The sequence below is a fragment of the Monodon monoceros genome, unplaced genomic scaffold (assembly GCF_005190385.1).
Source record: "Monodon monoceros isolate NGI ecotype Baffin Bay Population unplaced genomic scaffold, NGI_Narwhal_1 Super_Scaffold_12, whole genome shotgun sequence".
In the NCBI taxonomy this organism is placed as follows: domain Eukaryota; kingdom Metazoa; phylum Chordata; class Mammalia; order Artiodactyla; family Monodontidae; genus Monodon; species Monodon monoceros.
The window spans coordinates 92,335,342-92,358,453 of record NW_021703768.1 but is presented as its reverse complement, the minus strand read 5'-3'; the positions used below and the strand labels follow the sequence as shown (position 1 = coordinate 92,358,453).

At 41.3% G+C, this 23,112-nt stretch overlaps 1 long non-coding RNA gene across 1 annotated transcript in view; it reads left to right on the top strand.

Annotated features, from left to right (window-relative positions):
- Positions 1 to 23,112, top strand: part of LOC114891731 — a 69,406-nt gene that overhangs the window by 9,063 nt on the left and 37,231 nt on the right. Inside the window, exon 2 of the long non-coding RNA XR_003792587.1 lies at positions 2,340 to 2,479. This is a non-coding gene — a long non-coding RNA (uncharacterized LOC114891731). The remainder of the gene's footprint in view (positions 1 to 2,339; positions 2,480 to 23,112) is intronic.

Below are 23,112 nucleotides of genomic sequence, written 5' to 3'. Positions count from 1 at the left end.
CTTTTGCTACTATGAACAACTGGAAGTAACATTGCTGGGTCACACTGTAGGTGATGTCAGTTTTGACTGCAGTGCCAAATGCCCTCCACAGTGTTGCACCAACTTACACTCCCTCCAGGAATACTTGAGGACGCCTATCTCCCCATACTGTTGCCATTACAATATGTATCAAACTTATTAATCGTTGTCAATCTGATAAGCAAAAAAGCCATCCAGGTCTTCCCTGGTGGTGCAGTGGTTGAGAGTCCGCCTGCCAATGCAGGGGACACGGGTTCGTGCCCCGGTCCGGGAAGATCCCACGTGCCGCGGAGTGGCTGGGCCCGTGAGCCATGGCCACTGAGCCTGCGCATCTGGTGGAGCCTGTACTCCGCAATGGGAGAGGCCACAGCAGTGAGAGGCCCATGTACCGCAAAAAAAAAAAAAAAAAAACCATACAATTTTATGTTGATTTTATTGTAAATGATGTTAAGTATATTTTCCAGTTTTAAGATCCATTTGTATTACATTTTCTATAATCAATCTGTTATATACTTTGTCCATTTTACCATTGGGTTTTTGGATTTATTGATTTGTAGGAGATCTTTATGTATTAGGAAAATTGCTCTTCCGGAAAAGCATGAAAAGAATGAGGAAAGCAGGGTAGGGAAGGGGAAAGATTGGAACAAAGAAGGGCTTATGCTGCTGGCAGTCAGGAAACTTCTGAGAGAGGAAGAGAGTATTCAGCAATGACATGCTACTCAGAGGCCAAATGAGACAAGGACAGAAAAATATCTATCATTTGTAGGGCCATCAACCCGGAGGTCACTGATGATTCAACAAGAGAGGTTTCAGTGGAGAGGTGGGCGTGCAAGCCTGCCCCGGAGTGAAGAGTAAGCGAGAGGTAAAGAAGTAGAGACATTAAGTATAGAGTGCAGACACCGCAATGAGAAGCCCACGCACCACAACGAAGAGCAGCCCCCACTCACTGCAACTAGAGAAAGCCCACACACAGCAACGAAGACCCAGTGCAGCCCAAAATAAAATTAAATTTTAAAAAAAATCAGTGAAGTATAGAGTGCAGAGTCCCCTATTAAGACAAGCTGTCCTGGTGTTGCAGGAAGGAGGACCCTTTCCAGGGCCCAAGAATGGGCTCCTGTCTAACATTTGGAAATGAATTGTTCTAGGAGACACACAGAACACATTATAGGAAAGGGGAGCCCGGCTGGAGAGCAGCAGAGTAAGGGAACCCAGCTCTGCCACATGGCTCAGAGTCTCAGGTTTTATGGTAATGGGGTTAATTTCCCGGTTGTCTCTGGCCAGTCACCTTGCTTGGCCTATATTTGGTCTGACTCAGTGTTCTTCCTGGTAGCACGTGCATCTCTCAGCCAAGATGGATTCCAGCGTGAGGGCTTCTGGGAGGTTGGCAGGATGCATCATCTCCTCGCTCCTCCCTTTGGCCCCTCCCAAATTCTTCCTGGTTAGTTTTACACGACATATTATGGGCTGGCGTCCCCTCCCTCCTTTTGGTCCCTCCCAAAAGGAGGGAGGGGTTAATGTTCAGAGGCAGCACCGAGTTCTTTATCAGGACCTCCTTTTATGAGACAACTCATGCAAGTGGTTATCATCATGTCTGGCCAAGGTGGACGGTTTCGGTCAACAGTTCCCTAACACTGGTATCAGTGAGTGGTTGATTGTGAGGATAACTTCTAGGACAAGGTGGGTCACTTCAGCTGAAGGCAATTCTCCAGGGAAGGGGTAGCTGTGAGCCATCAGCAGCCAGTACTCACAGCAGCTGGGAAAGGATGCTCTGACCTGGTCATGGGGATTGGGTGGACCAACAAAATGATGTCGGCCACAGGAGGTGAAAATGAGTGTTTCGTTTTGGACATAGTGTGAAATATTTGAGATATCAAGGGTCAAGCAAGCACCGGGAAAGTCTATAACTGAGAAAAGAGGTCTGTACTGAACGTATAAGTTTAGTAGTAGTAAGCATATAGATAGTATTTATTAAATTATGCAGATATCTCTGTACTGATATAGAAAGAGCTCTAGCATATACAGTGAAGGGAAAAAAGCAAGAGGCAGAATAGTGTTTGATACTGCCTTTTGTGTATGAAAGGGGAGAAATAAGAATACACACACATACACACACACACATATACTCACACATACGCATACATTTGCACATACAAAAGGAAACACTGGAAGAACATACAAGGAAGAATACAAAAGGGTTTACCTGAAGGGTAAAGGGTAGGGGTGGATGGGGACAGGAGCAGACATGAAACTTCTTAAAGTATTTTAATATAATTTCCATTGTTATTGCCTAAAATAAATACAATTTTTAAAAATTTTTAAAGGAAAGAAAGCCATGTGGATAGTTGAGATCTTCTATGAAGAAAGAAAGGAAAAGAGAAGAGGTCCCAGATCCAAGGCCTGAAGAAAATCAACGTTTAGAATTTTGATTGTGGAGGAAGGACCAACAAAATGCAAGAAGCAGGTAAGAGGTTAAAGGAGAAAACCAGGGATAAGTGGTGTTAGGATGCCATTCATGGAGGTGGTGGTATGTGAGCCATTGTTAAACCATTGAGAGCTTGATATTGGCCGTGATGGGAGTGTTTATTTACACTGTGGAAAAAGGAAAATGATACACATCAGGGCTTTTCCCCCTCCTTGGAGCCGGTTTACCAGCACACCACTGCACGGAAGTCAGGACACTTCTGAGAGGGGGAGAGAGTATTCAGCAATGAAATGCTACCCAGAGGCCAAATGAGACAAGGACTGAAAAATATCTATCATTTGTAGGGTCATCCACACGGAGGTCATTGATGATTCAATGAGAGCATTTTCAGTGGAGAGGTGGGTGTGCAAGCCTGCCCTAGAGGGAAGAGTGAGTGAAAGGTAAAGATGTAGAGACACTATGTGTAGGCCACTCTTCCTATCAGTTTTGCTGGAAAGGGAAAAATGAAATCAATAAGTTAGTGATTTGGGATCAAGGAAGGGAAATGTATGCGTTTTAAGGTGAATAATCTTGAAACTAACATGTACACTGATCCGATTACCCCAGGAGAGAGAATGTTGAAGAGAGGGAAAAGACTGGTGCATTGCCCTTGAGATAGTATCCCCAGCACACACAGAGGGACTCTCATTTCATAGGAAGGACATTTCTTCCATTTGAGAAGAAGTTTCCAAGCAGCATCTGTGATGGGGTGGTGCCCAGATACATAGGCCCTGCCAACTCCCTGCCTGTGAAAGTTCATTACCAACACCTTGACATTCTTAAGACAGAGTGCGCACATATGCCTTTCTCTGAGACATGTAACCAGTTAGTAAATAAATTTCTGCGTGTCCTCAGTATCTCACAGGCAGCCTAAAAACTCAGAATTCCAGCCGTGGAAAGAAGGGAACCTGCTAAAGAGTGTAAATAACCTAGGCAAATGAGTTCTCAAAAGAAGGTTAGAGGTAGTTATGTGTCAAGATTTCACTGTCTGCCACTTCTAGATTACAGATGACTTCAACAAAGTGCTAATGTTTGATTAATGCTTTCTTGCTTTTAGTAGCTCAGCTAAAAGCACAGCTTCCGGTGAACAGGTGGTACATTAATTGAAACATAAAAGCAAGAGACTGAAAATGCTTAGGATGAGGAGAAAGGCCTTTAGAAGGTGGAAGTGGTGACTACCTTAATTGTTTCAAAAAGGCAAGGACTGGGCTTCCCTGGTGGCGCAGTGGTTGAGAGTCCGCCTGCCGATGCAGGGGACACGGGTTCGTGCCCCGGTCTGGGAAGATCCCACATGCTGCGGAGCGGCTGGGCCCGTGAGCCATGGCCCCTGAGCTGCGCGTCCGGAGCCTGTGCTCCACAACGGGAGAGGCCACAACAGTGAGAGGCCTGCATACCGGAAAAAAAAAAAAAAAGGCAAGGACTGATCTTTCATTCAGAGGAAGGTGCCCCAGCCACAGTAGCAGTTTTCCACCATCTTCCAATCATTTTGCAGTTGTAGAGACAAGTGCCTTTGATGAATCACACTTGAATGGGGTTCTTGCTATGCTAACTGGGTGTTGATAGAGTTGTGTAGTGGAAGTAAAAAGGCCTTTGGATAACACACCTAGTTCCTTACCTGAGATGAGCAGTATCAATTATTTTATTATTATCACAATTTAGTCACTCATTTCTGAAAATTCTGTTGTTGCTCTGTTGTTACCTAAATGTGTGAGCAGGACATGTGACCTGCATTCTTTGCCAACCTGCTATCAGAGGTGAATTTTCCAGTGGTTAATAACTATAACTGTTACATGAATGATGAGTTCCTATTTGCAACTCTGCTGGATTTTAAGATATTTCCGTTCAAATTCAAATGAACAGGTCTGTCAGATCTGGATACACTGTATCCAGATCTATGTCTGTGGTAACTACATCTGACCAATTGGCAGCTTCTTGCATTTCCTGTGGTGTTTAAGTGCATCTGAAGAGTTTCGCACTAGTGTTTGGTACTCAGACACGTTGTTCTCAATAGCAATATATCATTAGGGCAGATTTCTCTCACCCTATCTGGAAAGATGTCTTAGGACAGGCTTTTTGGGAGCGACACCTGAGACTGGGATTCTTGTATAAGCAATTTGTTGACAGAGTGAGAGAGTAATCTCAGGGAAAACCTGTAAGGGAGTGAGAGAAGCAGAATTGGGGAAGGAAATTTTTGGGAAAATGTGTTGTCTCAGGAGAAGTCTAACCTCAGCCTTACCTCACGGAGAACTCTGGAGCACGAGTTGTACCACAGTTTGTTCTGCCTGAGGCAAGGGGGCTGGACTTGTATACCACACCCTGTCAGTCAGTCACGGGTTACAGACCACCCTCCCTGGAGGGGCGTCATAACCTCCCTGGCTTCTGTGGGTAAGGGCTCTCCCACTGGCTAAGGGCAGGTGCCCAAAGAAAGAGGCAGCTGTGAGCTGCTTTGAGCAGCCAACACCCACAGCAAATGGAGTGGGGTGGGAGCTCCAGCCTAGAAAAATAGGATCTGTGTGCGATACCAATAGCATCTGCCTCAGGGGACAAATGGCAGTGGTGACTCCAAGCCCAGACCATCATCCAGGAGCAGATCCAGCAGGGAATGCAAGTTCCCCTGAGCCAAGCCATTTGGATCGCTGTTGGCAGTTCTTGAATGCTCAGTCATGGGATGTCTCGGTAATGAAAATAGAACTGCCAAGTAATACCAATTGATCCACAGACTAGAATTACTGAGATGTTCAGCCCACAAGCTTACTGTTTCTGTTCCCCCATTTAATGGTTGTTAAATATTTTTTTAGGGAACTCCAGGTAGAAAACAACGTATCAAATGCACAATTCTTACGCTAGAAATGCTTGCATTTCACAAAGTTTGATGCCATTAGGAATTGTCCATGTAAGATGATCATGTCCATGATCACGACATGAGCTTAGCTGTCTTTTCGAATTTAAGTCTCACAGGGCAAAACCCTGGTTAGGATGAGTAACATGAGGAAAGGCACAGGGCAATTTGCTAAGTACATGATGTTGTATTGTTAGGAGAGAAAGAAGTATATTGTGGGCTCTGTGTTGTCAGTGACCAAAGGTTACTTGAGTACCCCATTCCCTGAGGTTAGCAGATGAGCTTCAGATGAGCAAATAACACAAATCAATACTTGTTTCAACTGCATATGAATCGCAGAGTGAGATTCCCTTCAGATTTCAATGTTCTCATTCTACCCACTACTGAAAATGCTTTCTTAAGCCATGGATCTCATGACCTGAAAGGTCCATTATGAAATTTCTTGTTCCTGGCCAGGTAGGACTAGGACACTGAATGCAGAACCTGAATTCAGAAGTTTGCTCACCTGCATAGTGGCTGAGTGGTGGAATTTCTGGGCAGGATACAAGTACACTAAAGAAGAAACCTGGGCTGAGAGTACCAGGGGTTGAATTCAGGTTGAGGAGAGAGAGTGTTTTGTCTTGCGACTAAAAAGAGTACTCTCCGTGAGACAGGAATCAAAGGTTCCAAAGAGAACAAATGGGGAGAAAGATGACTAGGTGCCTAAAGAAATGATAGCAGTCATCCCGTGGAAGCATTTGGAAGGCAAGAACCGTGTCACTTATTTTTCTTAAAACTGCCCGTCTCTGCACATGGAGGGAACATGCCTAACTAAGCTAGAAGCTCTTTGACATATTAGATTTTTCCATTGTCTTCTGAAATGTCTGCTGTTTTTAGTAAGAGCTTACTAAGTACATGTTTAATTAATATTGTGTCATTATTAATGTTCTGTAGGCCAATTAGTTTTAACTTATTCAAATTTAAACAGGAGATATTAACTGGGTATGTGTGTGCAAAGATAGCTTTTTGAGAAATACTATGTTTATAAATCACCTTGAGAAGCTTTTAAGTTTCTGAATTCCCACCCCTTTAATTAAATGATTCAGTGAGGAATTTTGCTTCCCGGCTTCTTTACAGCCCCAGATTTGTCAGAACAGTTTTTCTGTAGGTAAATGTAGCAGCTCTGTGGGTGCTAACCTACTGCTCTTTCCATGTCGACGAAAATAGCATGGTGATAACTGTTGTAGCCCAGTAGGAAGCATGAGAATCTCCTGGAGATCTTGGTAAAATACAGATATATAAAAACACCCTAGAGATGAGTAGTTATTAGGTCTAGGGCGGAGCTCAAAAATCTCATTCCTAAGAAGTGCTCAGATGGTTCTGATGCAGATGTGTGTCAGTAGACTATTGCCACAATGATATTGCATCACAAACCACTCACACCTCAGTGGCAGACAACAATAAGCATCAATACTTCTCACTCACACATCCGCGGGTAAGCTGGAGTACTTTTTATCTAGGCTCCAAGCTGTTGGTTGGATCCAGATCTGCTGCACTTGTCTCTCATCCTCACTGAACCAGCATCTTACCTGAGGCAGGCTCTCCTCATGGAGAAAAGCAGAAGTATGAGATGGCAAGCACCTGCCAAGCCTCTGCTCACATCTTGTCCCCTTATATCCCATTGGCCAAAGGAAGTAACCAAAGCAGAAGTCAAGGGAGGAGAAGGATACTGTTTTCATGGAATCCTGGCGGAAGAAGTAAATATTCGATGAATGAAAATTTAATTGATTACAAGGTCATACAAAAATTCTGTACACTGAAAAGCACTAGAATCTCTGGAACCATCTAGGAAAGGTGAATGCAAGGCCAACTGTTTGTTTAGTAGGTGATTCAACAAACATTTATGAGTGACAACCAAGTGCCAGCCAGACAGGTAATGAGTTATTGTGTATCCTTAAGGAGTCCAGTCCAGGGACAGATAAGTACACAGGTAATTACAAGGCAATGTGCCAGTTACCATATAAGAGAATTGACAAGATTTTTTTTTTTTTAAAATCTAAAACCAACCTGAAAAGCAAAATATAATATTCTCTGTGAGCCAGCAATTGTAAAGTATCCTTAAAATATGGGAAACACATAGAATCGGATTGTAAGATGAAATTGAGTCCCAGAGTACTCTCTGGAGAAGACTGCTGCAAGTAATGGAAGCGGGTCCTGGAACGTTCCAGGCTCACAGGTTGTAGAAACAAGGGCAAGAGGAGGCCCAGGATACCGTTAGCTTAGCAACCAGCAAAAGTCTCAGAGACGGCGTTGATTGGCCCAGAGGGGGACACACCATTCCTGTGATACTAGTTGGCCCAGTATAGATCAGAGTCCTACTCCTGAAGGGAAAAGGGGAACTTATTAGCCTCATGAAAAAACAGTATGGGAGGTGGTTTCCCAAGAGAATATCAAAGTACTGGCAAAAGAAATGTGTCCTCCATGCTGAACACTATATGGCTGAAATAGAGAGGTTTATTTATGAATGAATGGAGAGCACACATGTAGGGATGAAGGTGTGAAAGGCCATGGACCAGTTAAGAAACTTCAAATAGTTTGGTATGATCAGAGTGCTTGGCACAAAAGGAATGGCAGAATATGAGTCTGAAAAGTTGGCAGGAGTCCGTTCATATTTGGTGCCAGGGAATTGGATTACTCACTGGGGCACAGAGACGTTAGACAGGTGAAAGCCATGAGAGTTTGCATTTTAGAAAGGTTACTAGTGCAGCCATTTGAAGGATAGAATGGAGGAAAGCAGATGGAGAACTAAATAGCAGCCCAAAAAATCTGTTGTCAGTCAGAGACCAGGTGAGAAATGAGGGATCCTGAAATAAGGGAGGGGCAGTAGAGATAAGGAGCAGGTGATGGTTTTGAGAGATGGGCAGGACTTATCGACCTATGGAATGTGAGGTGGGTGGGGAGTGTGGGAGAAGGAGGGCTAAGATGACTCCCAGGTGTCTGGATAGGCCACCACGGGGATGATGGTGCCATTCACCAAGAGTGGAGAAATGTGAAAAGAAGTTTCTGGGTGAATGATATAAGCCCTTTTTTTTTTTTTTTTTTTTTGATAAGCATTGGTTTATTCCTAGTTTATCATTTGTTTCTTTTTTTTCTGTATTTTTAAAACTTTAAAATTTTATATTGGAGTATAGTTGATTAACAATGTTGTGTTAGTTTCAGGTATACAGAAAAGTGGTTCAGTTATACATACACATGTATCTATTCTTTTTTCAAATTCTTTTCCCATTTAGGTTGTTACAGAACATTGAGCAGAGTTCCCTATGATTTACGGTAGGTCCTTGTTGGCCATCTGCTCTAAATATAATAGTGTGTATATGAATAAGCCCATCTTTAGACACCCTGATTTCGAGGGTACCGTGGAGCATGCAGGTAAAGATATCCCACAGAAAACCTGGGGTCTGGACCGAAGCCTCACTTTTCTTCTGCCCAGGGAGAGCGTTCCATATTTCATTAAACATTTCTAAAAGGAACCAGTCCTCATACAACAGAGTGTTTAGTGCTTACTAACTTAACAAAGGAGGGACAGCCCAGCAGACATGGTTTTGTCCCAGGGTCTAGGATTTCAACTCACCCAGCTCTCTCTAATAAATGTTACCCTCTTGCTTCATTAACCAGAATAACATTAGTTATGAAATTTGTTACAAGGAAAGAGACTGAAATACGTACCCCTGGAGAGTTAGAAATTTTAAGGTACACAGAAAGGTGTTTGGGGACATAGGCTGCCTTCAATTTAAAGGGCTTATCTGGCCAAGGGTTGCTGGGGGAGAGACAAAGGAACTCACAGGCCCTGAGTTGAGGTTCCCCTCTGACTGGAACCTCAGCTCTCTCGGCTCTGAAATCCAGAGCATCTATTTCTCTCACTGGCTTGTGCAACCTTCTTCTTCATCTGTTTCAAGGCTCACATTTGGCCGTAGTGATAAATAGTAAGAATTGGGACTAATGGCCATAAACATTGATGGAAAATGACATTCTAATTCCCTGGGGAACTCAATTCTGCATCTGCTTCAGTTCAGGAAGCAAAGGAGTACAAAAGAGGCTCTCACCCCAGATTCTTTTCCCCCAGTCTGAAAAGGTGAAGCCTGGGTTGAGGAGAACTTTCCTCTCCCACGACAAAAGCTGAAAACTTAAACCCACCTTGTGCGTAACCACCAGTCTTTCTGGAAAACGTTCCCTTCTTTGTCTCTTTGTATTTCCCAGCTATTGGAACTGGAGTGCTCAAAGAAGTACCTGACCTTGTTTGTCAGATGAGAAACAGAAAATGCTGACCCTGAATTCTTTGATTTTCTCCCGCTGCTAACCTAGCAGTACTGCAGAATCTCAGACACTTCAGCAGCCTAGGCAGGCTGGGGGTATAGAATAATGAGTGCATATATCTCCTTGACCAGAGCCTTCTCTTCCCTCTGGAGGGACAGAGGCCTTTAGCAAGGAGTAAGCACAAAAGGGAGTGATATGCAGGCGTGGCCAGGATAAAGGCCAGTTTCAGCCAATGCTGTTTGACTTGCTGGTACTGTTTCTACTCAGAATGGCTTTTCTGCTCTGTTGTGTTATCTGGGTCCTGCCACTAATTTTGTCAGAGGAAGAAAGTGAGCCCACAAGGGCAGAGGCAGTATCTCACTCATTTCCAGAACTTAGCACAGAACCTAGATTTAAAGAGGCAGAGATTGTGGGGAGGACATCTTTTGCAAATTTGAAAGCTTTTACTTTCAATTTGCAGAAGAGAAATACCGGTTTGAAGATGTTAAGAGACTGGTTGAAAACACAAAGCTAATCAACAGCAGTGTCTCAACTGGGCACCTTTGTAGATAAACAACAGAATACAACTCTGGCATATTTAACCAAGAATATCATTTATTAGAGGGATATAGAGAGGATGGAAATCTAGAAACCCAAGTCAGAGAAAACTCCCGTCCTAATAGGAGTTAGGACAGATACAAAGAGATCAGGGATTTCTCAGCCATCTCACTTAGGAGTCAGTTTATGCCAACATTATTTACCATCTTTGCCATCACTCTGCTTAAGATGGTCCATGTCCTAACAGAAAGTTTTGTTATAAAGCAGAAACTAACACACCATTGTAAAAGCAATTACACTCCAATAAAAATGTAAAAAAATAAAGAAAGTTTTAGATTGGCCAAGCTCACTTCCACATGTCCACCACTTGGAGAGGGGTGGGCAAGACACTATCTCCAAGACTTAGAGTCCCATCAAGTCAACATGCAGTGGGGAAAGGAAATTCCCCCAAAAGTAAACGGGGTGTTGTTAGAAAGAGAGAACAGGTGCTGAGTGGCTACCAAATTTAAATGTCCACCAGGTCATGAACATTTGAGACCAAAGTTTGCATTCTCTCTTTCCCTAGACCAGCATGGTATAAGCAGAGGTTCTCAACCAGTGGTGATTCTATCCTACTAACCCCAGAGACATTTGGCAATGTCTAAAGACATTTTTGTTTGTTGGGAAGAAGTGTTATTGGAATTTAGTGGACAGCAGCCAGAGATGCTGTTGATAATCCCGCAGTGCACAGGACAGCCCTCCACAAAAAGGAAGTACCCAGCCCACAGCGTCAGCAGTGCCACGTTGGAGAAACTCTGGTATAAGCAAAGACAGGGAACCGAGATAATACACTGCGTGTTTAAGAAAATTCAATAATTTAATTTGGTGAGAGTATGGATTACATGTAGAAAAGTTGGAGGTGAGGGGAAACTTAAAAAAAGAAAGTTTCAGACCAGATTTTGTGGGGTCTCGAATCACAGGCTACGTTGTCTAGACTATGTTTAATAGGACTGGGTGCTTTGTAGCCCCAAATTATATCTTAATTGCCTGGGCCTGGCAGATGTCTCTATTTACTGTGGAGTTTATCTCTAGGAGACATTTGGAGCACAGGACTGAATGCCATGAGACTGTCAATGACAAGACCCCATCGGTGTGCCCTTGTCCTGGGCAAACTCTCAGGGTCTGTCCCAAGAGTTTTGCTTCTCTGTGCTTCTTGCATCTCTCCAGTATATGATTTTGGAAAGGTCATCGCTTCTTAGTGTAGATGTTCCTGCTAAGAGATTAACACTATTATCAACATTCTTTCAAGTAATATAGCTACCAAATGATCTTTATTCTTTCAGAACAAGCTGTTTTTAAAATAAACATATTCCACTGGTTCCCATTTTTTTTCACACCTCTGAAATCAGGATGTACTTACAATCAATAGTATGTCCCACTTTAATCAGTAGCACTTTTTTCTTTGAGATATATACCATTATGGAGCTTAGAAGAAATGGCACTTTAAATTCAATGAAATATAATATATTTATTTTCCTCTCATTTGTCACTGGTTAAATTTTATTCATACACATTTTAAAGGACTGGTTGTTGGGAGTGTATGGGGGTATTAGGGTCAAACTCTGGCAGAATGCTAAGAAATATACAGAATATCATGATGGAACTGGCCCTTCTCTGTCATCATTATTTTATAATTAGAAATACGGCTCTTATGTTGAACAGAAGAGGTTTTGTAACATGCAACCATCTCCCCAGTGGGAACATCCAGGGCCTGCCCCCAGTGAAATGTTTCATCTGTGTTTCAAAGCCTTTAAAGAGTATGTGAAAGAAACGTTCATTCAGGTCAAATTGCATTGGCATATGCTTTGGGGCTGTTCTTATTTTATACAGACTTCCTTGGTCCATCATTAGATAATTGTATTTGTACAAAGGAAATGGAGTAAAATTTCCTTCTGCATCCTTTCTCTGTTTCTCATCTTTATCCTCTAAGAGGTCTTCCGCCATTCCTTTGTCATCCCCATACATTAGGAAGATGAATATGTAATGACATCCACCCTCCTGCAGTGTTATCAGCCTAAAAAGCAAAGGCTTGAAATAAGACTAAAGAAGAACTGGAAATGAATAGTGGTGAGGCTTAAGCAACTGTGAATTTCCAGGAAATATTTATGAGCTGATTTAAATACTAATGAGCTGGTAATCTGACAGCAGCAGCAAGAAGACGAAGATACAGGAGCGCAAAGTCTCAGCTGAGCCGTGGGCTGCCTCCTATCTACAGAAGCTGTATAGTAGAATGGCCGCATTTTAAGCCTCATGCTAAACAGACATTTCTAAATCCTGTTAAGTGAGAAATTGACATTTTCCCACTAATTTCAATTTTTCATTTCTGCCATCCTACTTACCAGTGAATTTGAATCCCATCTTTAAAAAGGTATCTGGGGCCTGAATGTAAATATCACTTCATCTAAACCTTTTATCTCAGTGACTACTATATTAGGAAAGACGCTTTCGATTTCCTTTTCTGTCCACTTGAAGAATCTGCCAAATAGCCTCTCCTTGCAAGTTCCCATGCAGCAGCGTGAACGATGTCTCCAGAGTGTAGTAAGAGGTAATTTATCCAAAAATGTGTCCTGTCCCAGCCTGACTGCAGAAAATACTTCACTTGCCTATGGGTTAGAAAAGATAAAAACACTTGCTATTATAATAAAATAAATTTAACTTCCAAAGAGCTTTTTACATATATTGCCTTGGGCCTGACAATCTGCTGACTTGATCCAAAATAAACAACTGGCTCTTGCATTTCTAAATCATAATTCAAAGTTCCATACACAGAATTGCTGTTAGGGCTTATTCAGCGGGGATTTGGGGGTGGGGGATAGAGGGTGCAGGGGGCATTTTTCTGAACATGAAGATGCTAAGGCACGGAGAAAAATAGGAGGGGCATACCAGAGAGTCTCTGGAAAACGAGTCATCTTTAGAATTGGGGGGCTGTAAATCCCAAAAGTTAGACAGCAGAGAATCGGGTCACATCATCTAGAAACCTTGCACACGTTGTGCTGGCCCAGGGACATGGTGGCTAGAGGGCCTGGGACTAGAACGAGATCAGTGAGATACTCACCTCAGGTGCAAAAATTAAGGCAGCACAAAAAAAACCCCTCAATAATCAAGAAAAATACTATTTTTATGCAATATTTTTAAAACTCAAAATTAATGCAAAAATAAATAATGAACAAAAGAGCACAATTTTAAATAAAAACAGGATTCAACAATGCCATGCTAAGCCATGTTGGAGCCTGAGGCAAAAGGAATAAGATACACTCCTATATAAATGGTTTAATGTTTTTAAAATTTTTTTTCAGAAATTGATTGTGAATATATTACCGATAATTTGCTCTATTAAATACAGGAAAGTGAAATTATAAAAAATTCTGCTTGGAGTATAAATCCCATGTTTAAACTTAAAATAATGTTGTGAATTTTTATACACCTACTTGAACGTTCTGGTCAGAACTCTGCTGTGGCAGCGCTGCACAGAGCTGGCCCAGGAGACGTGTTAAATACGTTAATATGCGAGGCTGAGTAACCAACCTGAAGACAATGTTAAGAACTCTTGTCAAAGGTGCTTTGTATTTGTGTGACTGGATTTCATGATATGTGCAACACTTGTGGACCACTGTATTAGGATGCTACAATTAGCAGACAACCCATTGCTCATTACTTGACAATGAAGAAAATTTAGTTTCATCTAACAGGAAGTCCAGAGGAAGAATGGCTGCAAAGTGGTGAATTCAATATCTCAGTGACACCAACCAGGATTCAGGTTCTTTTCATCGTTCTGCTCTGCCAAAAATAACAGTCGGCTTTACCTTTGGCTGGCTTGTCTCACACATACAAAGTGGCTGTCTTAGTTCCTAGAGCCCCATGTAAATCTGACAATGCCTTACAAAATGGAAGAAGTACTGTTTTTTCCCTTTTTAGTCTTATTTTAAGACAGAAGAAAACTTTCTTAGAAGCCTTCCAGCAGACCTTTCCCACATCTCATTGGCCAGAAAGAGGTCACATGCCACCATTGAAACCAGTCCCTGAGAAGAGGAATGGCAGGCTTATGTTAAGGAAGATTTACCCTAAGTCACATCATGTAGGGCTAGTCACCCAAGCAAAGTTAGGGTTCTGTAACAAGGAAAATGGAGGAGATAGCTATCAGCTGGGCAGCCAGCAGTGTCTGCTACAAATACCAATTATGAGTGGTCAGACATTGGGTAGAAAATACATCACAAAACTTTGTATAAGGCAAATCATTCATCATTACAGGAAATGACCATGATGTCATGTAAGACAAACTGCAGAAATCTTTAGTGAAACTACATAGTTAGATCCATACCTCCTAGCTGGCAGCAGGAGAAATTCCAAGTAGATCATAGAATTAAATGTGAAAACTTCACTACTATTAAATGAACACATTGGAGAACTCTATTATAATCTTGGAGTAGGAGAAGGCTTTCTAATTATGACTTAAAATCAAGAAGCTGTAAAGAGAGGAAAAAAAATTCAGCATGGAATGAAAACACCAGAAATAAAGCCAAAAGATAACTGATTAACTGAGGGGTGGGGATTGTAACTCATATCTTAAGACAACAAACTAATCTCCCTATTGCATCAGAGCTCCTAGAAATCAATAAGGAAAAACAGTCATCAACATATAGAATAACATAGAATGATAGGCAAAGGAGGTAAACATCCAATTCACTAGGAAAAAACCCCAAAAATGTCCCTTAAACATATGAAAAGTTGTTCATCTTATTCATATTAAGGAAAATGAAAATAAAAACTATCCTGAGATGCCATTTTTCAGCTATCTGATCAGCAAAAATGTGGTAACACTCTACTGACAAGGTTGTAGGAAAAGAAAGAGCCTGGGAGAGTAAAAATTGGCATAACTCCTATGCAGGACAATTTGACAGTATTTGTTAAACACCTATACCCTTTAATCCAACAATTATGTTTCTGAGAATATATCTATGGATCCTACAGATTACACATTCTACAGATCTGTTTGTTTACCTGCAAAAAGATTTCTCAGGGCTAATATTTAACTGGAACACATAAAGCCCAGCTGGCTTTATGGAACACATAAAGCCCAACTGGTTAATTCATGGCCAGTATCTATCCTAAGAGGTTGATGTCCCGGATGTACTGAAATTTGAAATTTTAAAATATTATCCCTTTGGGTATCAAGAAGTCTATTGTTTTGTAGAAAAGTACTGGAGACAATCCAAACAGCCAACGAAAGTGGACTAATTAAATAAGCTTTGGTGACCCATACAATGGAATATTATGCACCTGCACAAAAGAATGAATGCATATCTGTAGGTAGTGATATGGAAAGTACTCCCAAACCTGAAGTTAAAAAAAAAAAAGCAAGGTGCTGATCAGTATGTATAATACTCCAACTTTTGTATGAAAAAGAAAAGAAAAATAGCTATCATAATATATCAAAAAGATGCATAGTTATATTTGCTTATAAAAATATAAAGAAACTCTGAAGGAAACACTAGAAAAATAACAGTGGTTACCTGTATTGAGGGGATGGCAAACTGGGAGGACGAAAGACAAGGATAAGAGGAAAATTTTTCACTAAAAATCATTTATTTTGATTTTGAACTATGTTAATATATTTATTCAAAAGTTCAAATAAAATTTATTAAAAATCTGTAATTGTTTACTGTTGCCTACAGTTCCAGTTCCAAGTCTTTAACTTGGGATTCAAGACAAATCATAAGGGGGCTTCCCTGGTGGCGCAGTGGCTGGGAGTCCGCCTGCCGACGCAGGGGACACGGGTTCGTGCCCCGGTCCGGGAGGATCCCGCGTGCCGCGGAGCGGCTGGGCCCGTGAGCCATGGCCGTGGAGCCTGCGCGTCCGGAGCCTGTGCTCCGCGACGGGAGGGGCCACAGCAGTGAGAGGCCCGCGTACCAAAAAAAAAAAAAAAAAAAAAAAAGACAAATCATAAATTAGCTCAAATCAACTTTTCCATGGCGAATTCCTACCAATTTCTCCTCACCTCTACCCTCAACCCCTGCCATCCACATACACACAAAACTGCCTTTCCTGGATCCTCTCCCTAAAGATAATCACTGTTAACAGTTTTCACTTCAGAAAAAAAAATAATATGCATATGCCTACATTTATATTAGCCACATAACATTTTTGGAAAATTTTACACCTGTGGTCATGTTTTTATTTATTACATGTTTTAAAGATTTTTCTGTATCATGAATTTTTTTTCCATTTATCTATTTTGTAACCTTTATGTATCGATACATATGGCTTTTTTTAATGGTTAGATAACATTACATCACATGGATACATCATAACTTAGTTATTTTCCTTGCACATTTAGATTGTTTCAATTATAGTTGTTTGTACAAGCTATGCTGCAATAAATATCTTGGCATATTTTTGCCATAATATCCAAGTATAATTGTTAGGCAAATGTTATGTGCATTTAAAAGTATGATTGATAGTGTCGAGTTGCCTTCACAAAGGTTATATCATGTATGCTTTCAAAATATGAAAATACTCCTTCTTTCCTCACTCTCTCACCAATATTATTTTGAAACTTCTAAAAGTTGCCTGATAAGCAAAAAGTATTCTTTTTATGCTTAATTAGCATTTCCTTAATTATGAGAATGAGCATGTTTTTATATGTATATAGGAATTTGTATTCCTTTTTCTGTGAACTGTCTATTCTACTTTCATGGAGTCAAATGAAGCCATTTCTTCTCTTATGACTCCAGGATTTAGAGCTTTGTTTAGAAAGACTTCTCCACTTCCACATCTCTCTCTCACACACACATAGAAATTCTCCTATATTTTCTTTGGTCTCTCATATATCTTTAAATGTTTAGATCTTTAATCCATCCAGACTTGACATGAGTGAGAGAGAGGTAGTATATCCTAAAATGAAACATTGTAACTTAATTTCTTTCCAAATGTCCCAATACAACCTCCTGTACAATCTATACCTTCATTGATTTTAATTACAATATTTATTATATACTCAATTCCCATAGGCATTAGGTCTTGTCTATTCTGTTCTATTAATCTGAATATCTCTTCTCACCTAATACCACAACATTTAAGTTACTGTAGCTTTATAGCATGTTTTTCATCTGATAAGGCTGGTCCCCACCACCTAAGTCTTTCCTTTTTTTTTTCCCCAAAAGAGTCTCAGCTATTTCAGCACATTTAATCTTCCAGATGAACTTACAGGTTAATTTGAGGGAAATAATATTTTTATAATATTGAGTCTTTCTGACTGTAAGTCCAGTGCTCAAAATGTCACATGAAATCATGAGATAATTACTTAGCGAATCTGAGACCAGATGCTTGTGGACATTTCTGACCAGATTAGTTGTGTGAGTCATATGAATCTATGGCATAATTGTGCAACTCTCCTCTTTCTTGTGTAGACCCATGAGAATGACACGGGTATCAGGAAAACCAGGCCCAGAGCAAAAAAATAAACAGTCCCTGCATATCCTTCAGGAATTTTTTAATAGAAAAAGTAATCATTCACATCCTGTCTACAGTGAGAGTGGAGCTCCAGTCACAGTCAATTCTGCTGCTCATGTGTGCTGGAGGCTGCGTGCGTCTTGGGTATAGAATTCCTGGCTTGTGGCCATAACCAATACAAGAATAAATGCCATTTAATTCCCCCCAGCTGTTCCTGGGGCCCTCCGTGGGTGGGTCTGCTAAGGGGTGTTTCATTCGATTCACAGGAAAAAACGTGCCCCTCAGTTGCTTTCACAGAGCCAGATTTGCTAGGACTTTCCATACACACTACTGTGGGGGGAGGCCATGAAGACTGCTCACAGCACCGACCAACCAGCCCAAGGTGTTCTGCAGGGGCTCTGACGGTTTGCTGCAATGCTCTAAACTTGCACTTCATTTCACACTGAAAAACCAGTGCTTTGTGTTCAGTGTAAGATCTTCCCAATGTGTGAGGTTAAGGAGACATCTTTACCTATCTAAATAAATGAAGCATTGGACATGATTAAATAGAAATTACACTTTACATAGTATTAAAGGTGACATCCATCTATGTAAATTAGTGTAACAGAAGAGAATGTAATGTTCCTAATCCAAAAATATAGACCTTCTTTTCTTGATATAGGCTACTAAGTTGATATTTTGTAGTTGTGTGTTTAGGTGCCACTAAAGTAATTTTAGTTTCTGCAAAGAGTAGTCATTTCCCAATTCATATCAGATAATTCCAGTGCTGTAGTTCAAAAAGATACTTCTTCCCTTGAAAAACAAAGGCAAGGGACCCTGTAAGGTTTGCTCTTTTGTTGTTTTATTTTGTTTTGATACATCTCAAGACTATGATAGAAAGTTTAGGAATTGTGCACCATGTTCAAGGTTATACCAAGAGAGGCTAATGTGGCCAAAACCATGTGACGTAGTAGGGTTGGAGGTTCTTTGGGGCTGAAATATGGCTGAATGAGCTTCGAACAGCCCCAAACCAAGTGTTCCCTCCATTTTTGCCTCTGGTAGGTAGAAACTATATGCGGACTAGAAGGACAGAGAAAGAATCCTTAATGAGAACACACTTATTACAAGGTACATATTTAATCATAGTTAATCTGAACCAGACCCTGCTTTGAGAACTAAGTCTCACTATTTAAGTTAGCTGTATGCATTTTAACTCATTCAACAAAATCAGTTCCAACATGGGAGATCCATAGGCTAGCCAACCCATGTTTTAGGAAAGGAAACATATTCACTGAGCGCCTACTGTGTTTCAGACCTTTGTTAAATAAGACTGCTGTTCACAGTTCCTAGCCCACCATATTAGCTTTTCAGTATTTCAAATTTTTATTGTTACATATTTTTAAGTATTCAATTAAGAAATACATTGCATAGTCTATAATACTTAGAGAAAAGAAAGTTGGAAATTTCCCCAAAGGAGACGTTTTAAATACAAAAAAGAATATCTTCTGAGATCTACATGCTGCAATCAAAAGGGTTTTAGAATGTTTCTCAAGCCCTACAGTGCAGCACATCATAAGAGGGGATCTTCCTTCCAAGGGACGTATTTCAAATAGCAAATAACAAGGTGCGGTGCTGGGGAGAGACTGGCTTGGATATGGTTGACTTGGATGTGGTTGATTGAGTGCTGCTCACCATGCATTCAATCTCATTCTCTGTGCTTTCCCAGAGCAGAGGCTGGAAAATTGAAATCTACATTTTCCAGACTCTCCTGATGCCAGAGTTCTAGATGCCTCGTGGGCTCTGGTGACTGGATGTACTTTGATTTGATTTGGAGTTTGGGAGTGAGACTGAGAGCCTCTTCCTGTGACTTTCTGCTGACAACAAGGTCTCAGTGTGTCAAGAAGCAGGTGGTGGCTGGACTCAGACTTCGAATTTCTGGACTCCAGCTTTAACGGGCTAGAGAGGAAGTTGTGTTCACTATGGCAGTGCTTCCTGGTCGCTAGAGCCCCACTACAGCAGTGTGTTCTTAAACGCAGTATTGCAGTGGCTGCCGCTGATCCCTGCTCCTCCAGCCCTTCCAATGGTTTTAGAATTATCTGACGCCCTGTATAAAATTTGTTTCTAATTCAAATACCCAGAGCTTTCTGTTTCCTTCACTAAACCCTGACTGATGCAGGAGCTCCTTAAAAGTTTCCCGAGGTCTTCTGAATTTAAATATATACCCCTAGTAATGAAGTATCAGCAAGAAGGACATAAATAAGAGTTTAGTATATTTAAATCACTTACTTATAAGCAGTCTAGTTCTAGAACAATTAGAAGGTGTAACAAAGTACCTTCCTTTTATTGTGCATGTACAGTCATTACTCCATTTAATCCTTACAGAAACTCCATTTTACAGAAGAAAAACCAAAGGTTTAGAGACCTTAAGAAACTTTTGTTCCGCAACGTTGTGGTATACAGAATAATGTCCTGCAACCCTCCCCCAAAGGTATCCACCTCCTAATCCCCAGAACCTGTGAATATATTACCTTACACGGCAAAGGAGCTTTGTAGATGTGATTAAGTTATGGATATTGAGATAGGGAGATGAGCCTGACTCATCCAGGTGGGTTCAAGGTAATCACAGGAGTCTTGGTAAGAGAGAGGCAGGAGGGCCAAAGGGGGAGAAGGAGACGGGATAACCAAAGAGAGAGGCATGAAGGTGTCACGCTGCTGGCTTTAAAGATGGAGGATGGAGCCATGAGCCGAATGCAGGAGGCCTCCAGAGGTTGGGAAAACAGGGAAACAGATTCCGCCCTGGAGTCTCCAAAAGGAATGCAGGCCTGCTGACCCACTTTAGATTTCTGACCTCTAGCACTGTAAGAGAATAAATTCTCTTGTTTTAAGCGGCTAAGTTTGCGGTAATTTGTTACAGCAGCAACAGGAAACTAGTACAAACATTTAATAAATAATTATTGAGATCCTATCATTCAGTGCTGGGATGGTTGTAACAAAACTAAGTGCCTGTACTAATATTCCAGCTTGCATTCTTGCCTGGAGCTCAGCAGAAGCAGGACCCAAGCCCAGGCCTGTCCATCTTGCGAGCCAGTGCTCTTAACACTGTGCTCTGCCACCCTCACCATACCAAGTTCAAGGCAGGTGCCCAAGCCTGTGCCCTCTTTTAGTCTAAAGGGATCTCATGAGTTTTATTCCTAATTGGATTTTGATAAGTTGACACAAAACATCTTTTCTCATTTGTAGGGACCCGGATGATTCTCTCCCTTCTGAGAGGGCCACTGTGGTATTTTCTGCAAAGAAGGTTTCCCCTCCCCCCCACCAAGTACATTTCTAGACCTTTGTTTCTCAAGTCTTTTTCTGCATATGGGGTGCTTGTTAAAATGTCCAGCTTTTAGAGCTCTAATTCCATACATCTGTGTGGAGCCTGAGGATGTGTGCTTTTACAGCCAAGGTGATTCTGAGGCACATCAGGGACCTCACCTGTGAAATACTGTTTTCTGTAAAATTATAGAAGAGCCTTACTTTCTGAATCCTTAGAGACATGGCTTCCAACATTCCAATCGCCTTAGTTCTTCTAGCAGGGTTTCCAGCTGACATTCTTTTCTTGATAACACATGTTTTGCAATGGCATTGGAAAATAACGGAATCCCTCACTGACTAATAATATGGGTTGTATTGTTTTGTTTCTTCGTGGTACAGTAATGCTCCTAGAGTTCTCTCTCTTTTTGATATTATTATAATATTATTAACATTTAATATTACTACTACTAAAAAGTCATGTTGAAATAGTCAGTGCATTTCAACATTCTCAGACATACTCCAGTAGGATTGGATTTTTTTTAATGCCATTTAAGTTCAGTCGCAGATTGTTTCACTGAAATTGCCACTTACTGGTCTGTGGTTTAAAAATTCCTTCTAAGTGAGAGCTCAGAAGCCAACTTCACTTCACTGAAAACTACAGATTATACTGGCTTCCTTTAGATATTTACAATATTTCACTGAACCAGAGAATTTTATTGCTGCAACTAGCACCAGTTATCCAACCCAGCCCCACCATTTTGCAAATGAGGTTTAAAGGAGGGAAGTGACTTGCCTTATACAAGTAGTTAAGGGACAGAAGTGAGATTAGCAACTGCTTTCCTGATTCCTGGTCTATTCAGAAGCTCAGTCACTATAATTTTATTTCTAAATCCTCTTATGGTACATTGATTACTTCCAGTGTAACTTAATTTTTTATAGTGGATAATCTGGAGAAGATAAATTTAAAATGCTCATATTTTTGTTTTGCTATTATTTTCTTTGAAGAAATAAATTCAAGACCTCTTCCATGTGGACCCCAATTTTTTTTCCCCCTAGGTATTCATTATTTAAAATAGGATCATTAAGGACTTAGAAAATTTTTTGTGGATCTCCACTGTTAGCTTTGTCTTGATAACTCTCCCATTCAAATAAAAACAGTCTCTACTTTGTTAGCTTTGTCTTGATAACTCTCCCATTCAAATAAAAACAATGTCTGGGGAGTCTGAGTGAGGCCTGGAGCACACCAACCTCACTCTGTTTAATGCACCATTAAGCCTGTCATATCCAGCCCTACCCCCCAAATCCTCTCTGCCTTAGCAACAATGAAATGGGTTTCATACAATTGACTCAAGTGAAGTCCTTTGAACAGTTGTCAGGGTGGGAAACTCAACACCCCAGAACAGTGATAACAGAGGTGGTAGTATAACAGCTGGGGGCATTGTACTGCCAGCCACAAGCTGAAATAATGTGGGCCCAACTCTCAAGTTACCATTACTCTGATTTGGATCCAGGAGCAAAAAGCCTAGAACAGTGAATACCTGATTCAGTGTGAAACTCAGAGATACCCAATCCCCAGTCTCATCAGTATAACAAAATGACCCCTGAAGTCTTCCTATTTGCTAATTCTTCTGGCCTAAATGCCTTCCCCGCCCCGCCGCCCCCCCACCCCCACCCCCGCCAGTGGAAAAGCAAGGGGAAGACAGTGCTGACAGGCAGGGCATTGGATTATACCCAGCAACTGGCTATCAAATGGTAGAGGGAGCCCTCTTTCTATCTAAAGAGGAAGAAGAGAGGTGGGGAGGGGCACAGGGCACAGGGCAGCTACTACTGCTCCGACCTTACCTCTGTCTTGTTGAAGTCACGTTTCTAAAACAGCCACGCAGGACTTCCTGTTTCAACTCCGACATGTAAAAAGCCATACTCAGAGATTAGCTTGACGTGAAGCAGAGCAGGAAATTGAAGTGGGACAGGGAGTTCTCATTGTGTCTCTTGGCAGCAGGGCTGACAACAGTCAGAGGTGGAGGTAGTAATTTTGTGGGAGAGGCTTAAGATAAGTGTTGTGTGTTTTCACATGTCTTTTACAGATTTTCAGTTCGGGCATGAGAAACATTGGGTTGGCGCTTCCATTTATTGTTGTCTTGAATTCCAGCCCATCTGGGACAAAGTAGTCTTGTTTGGTTACATCCCACTGGAAAATTAG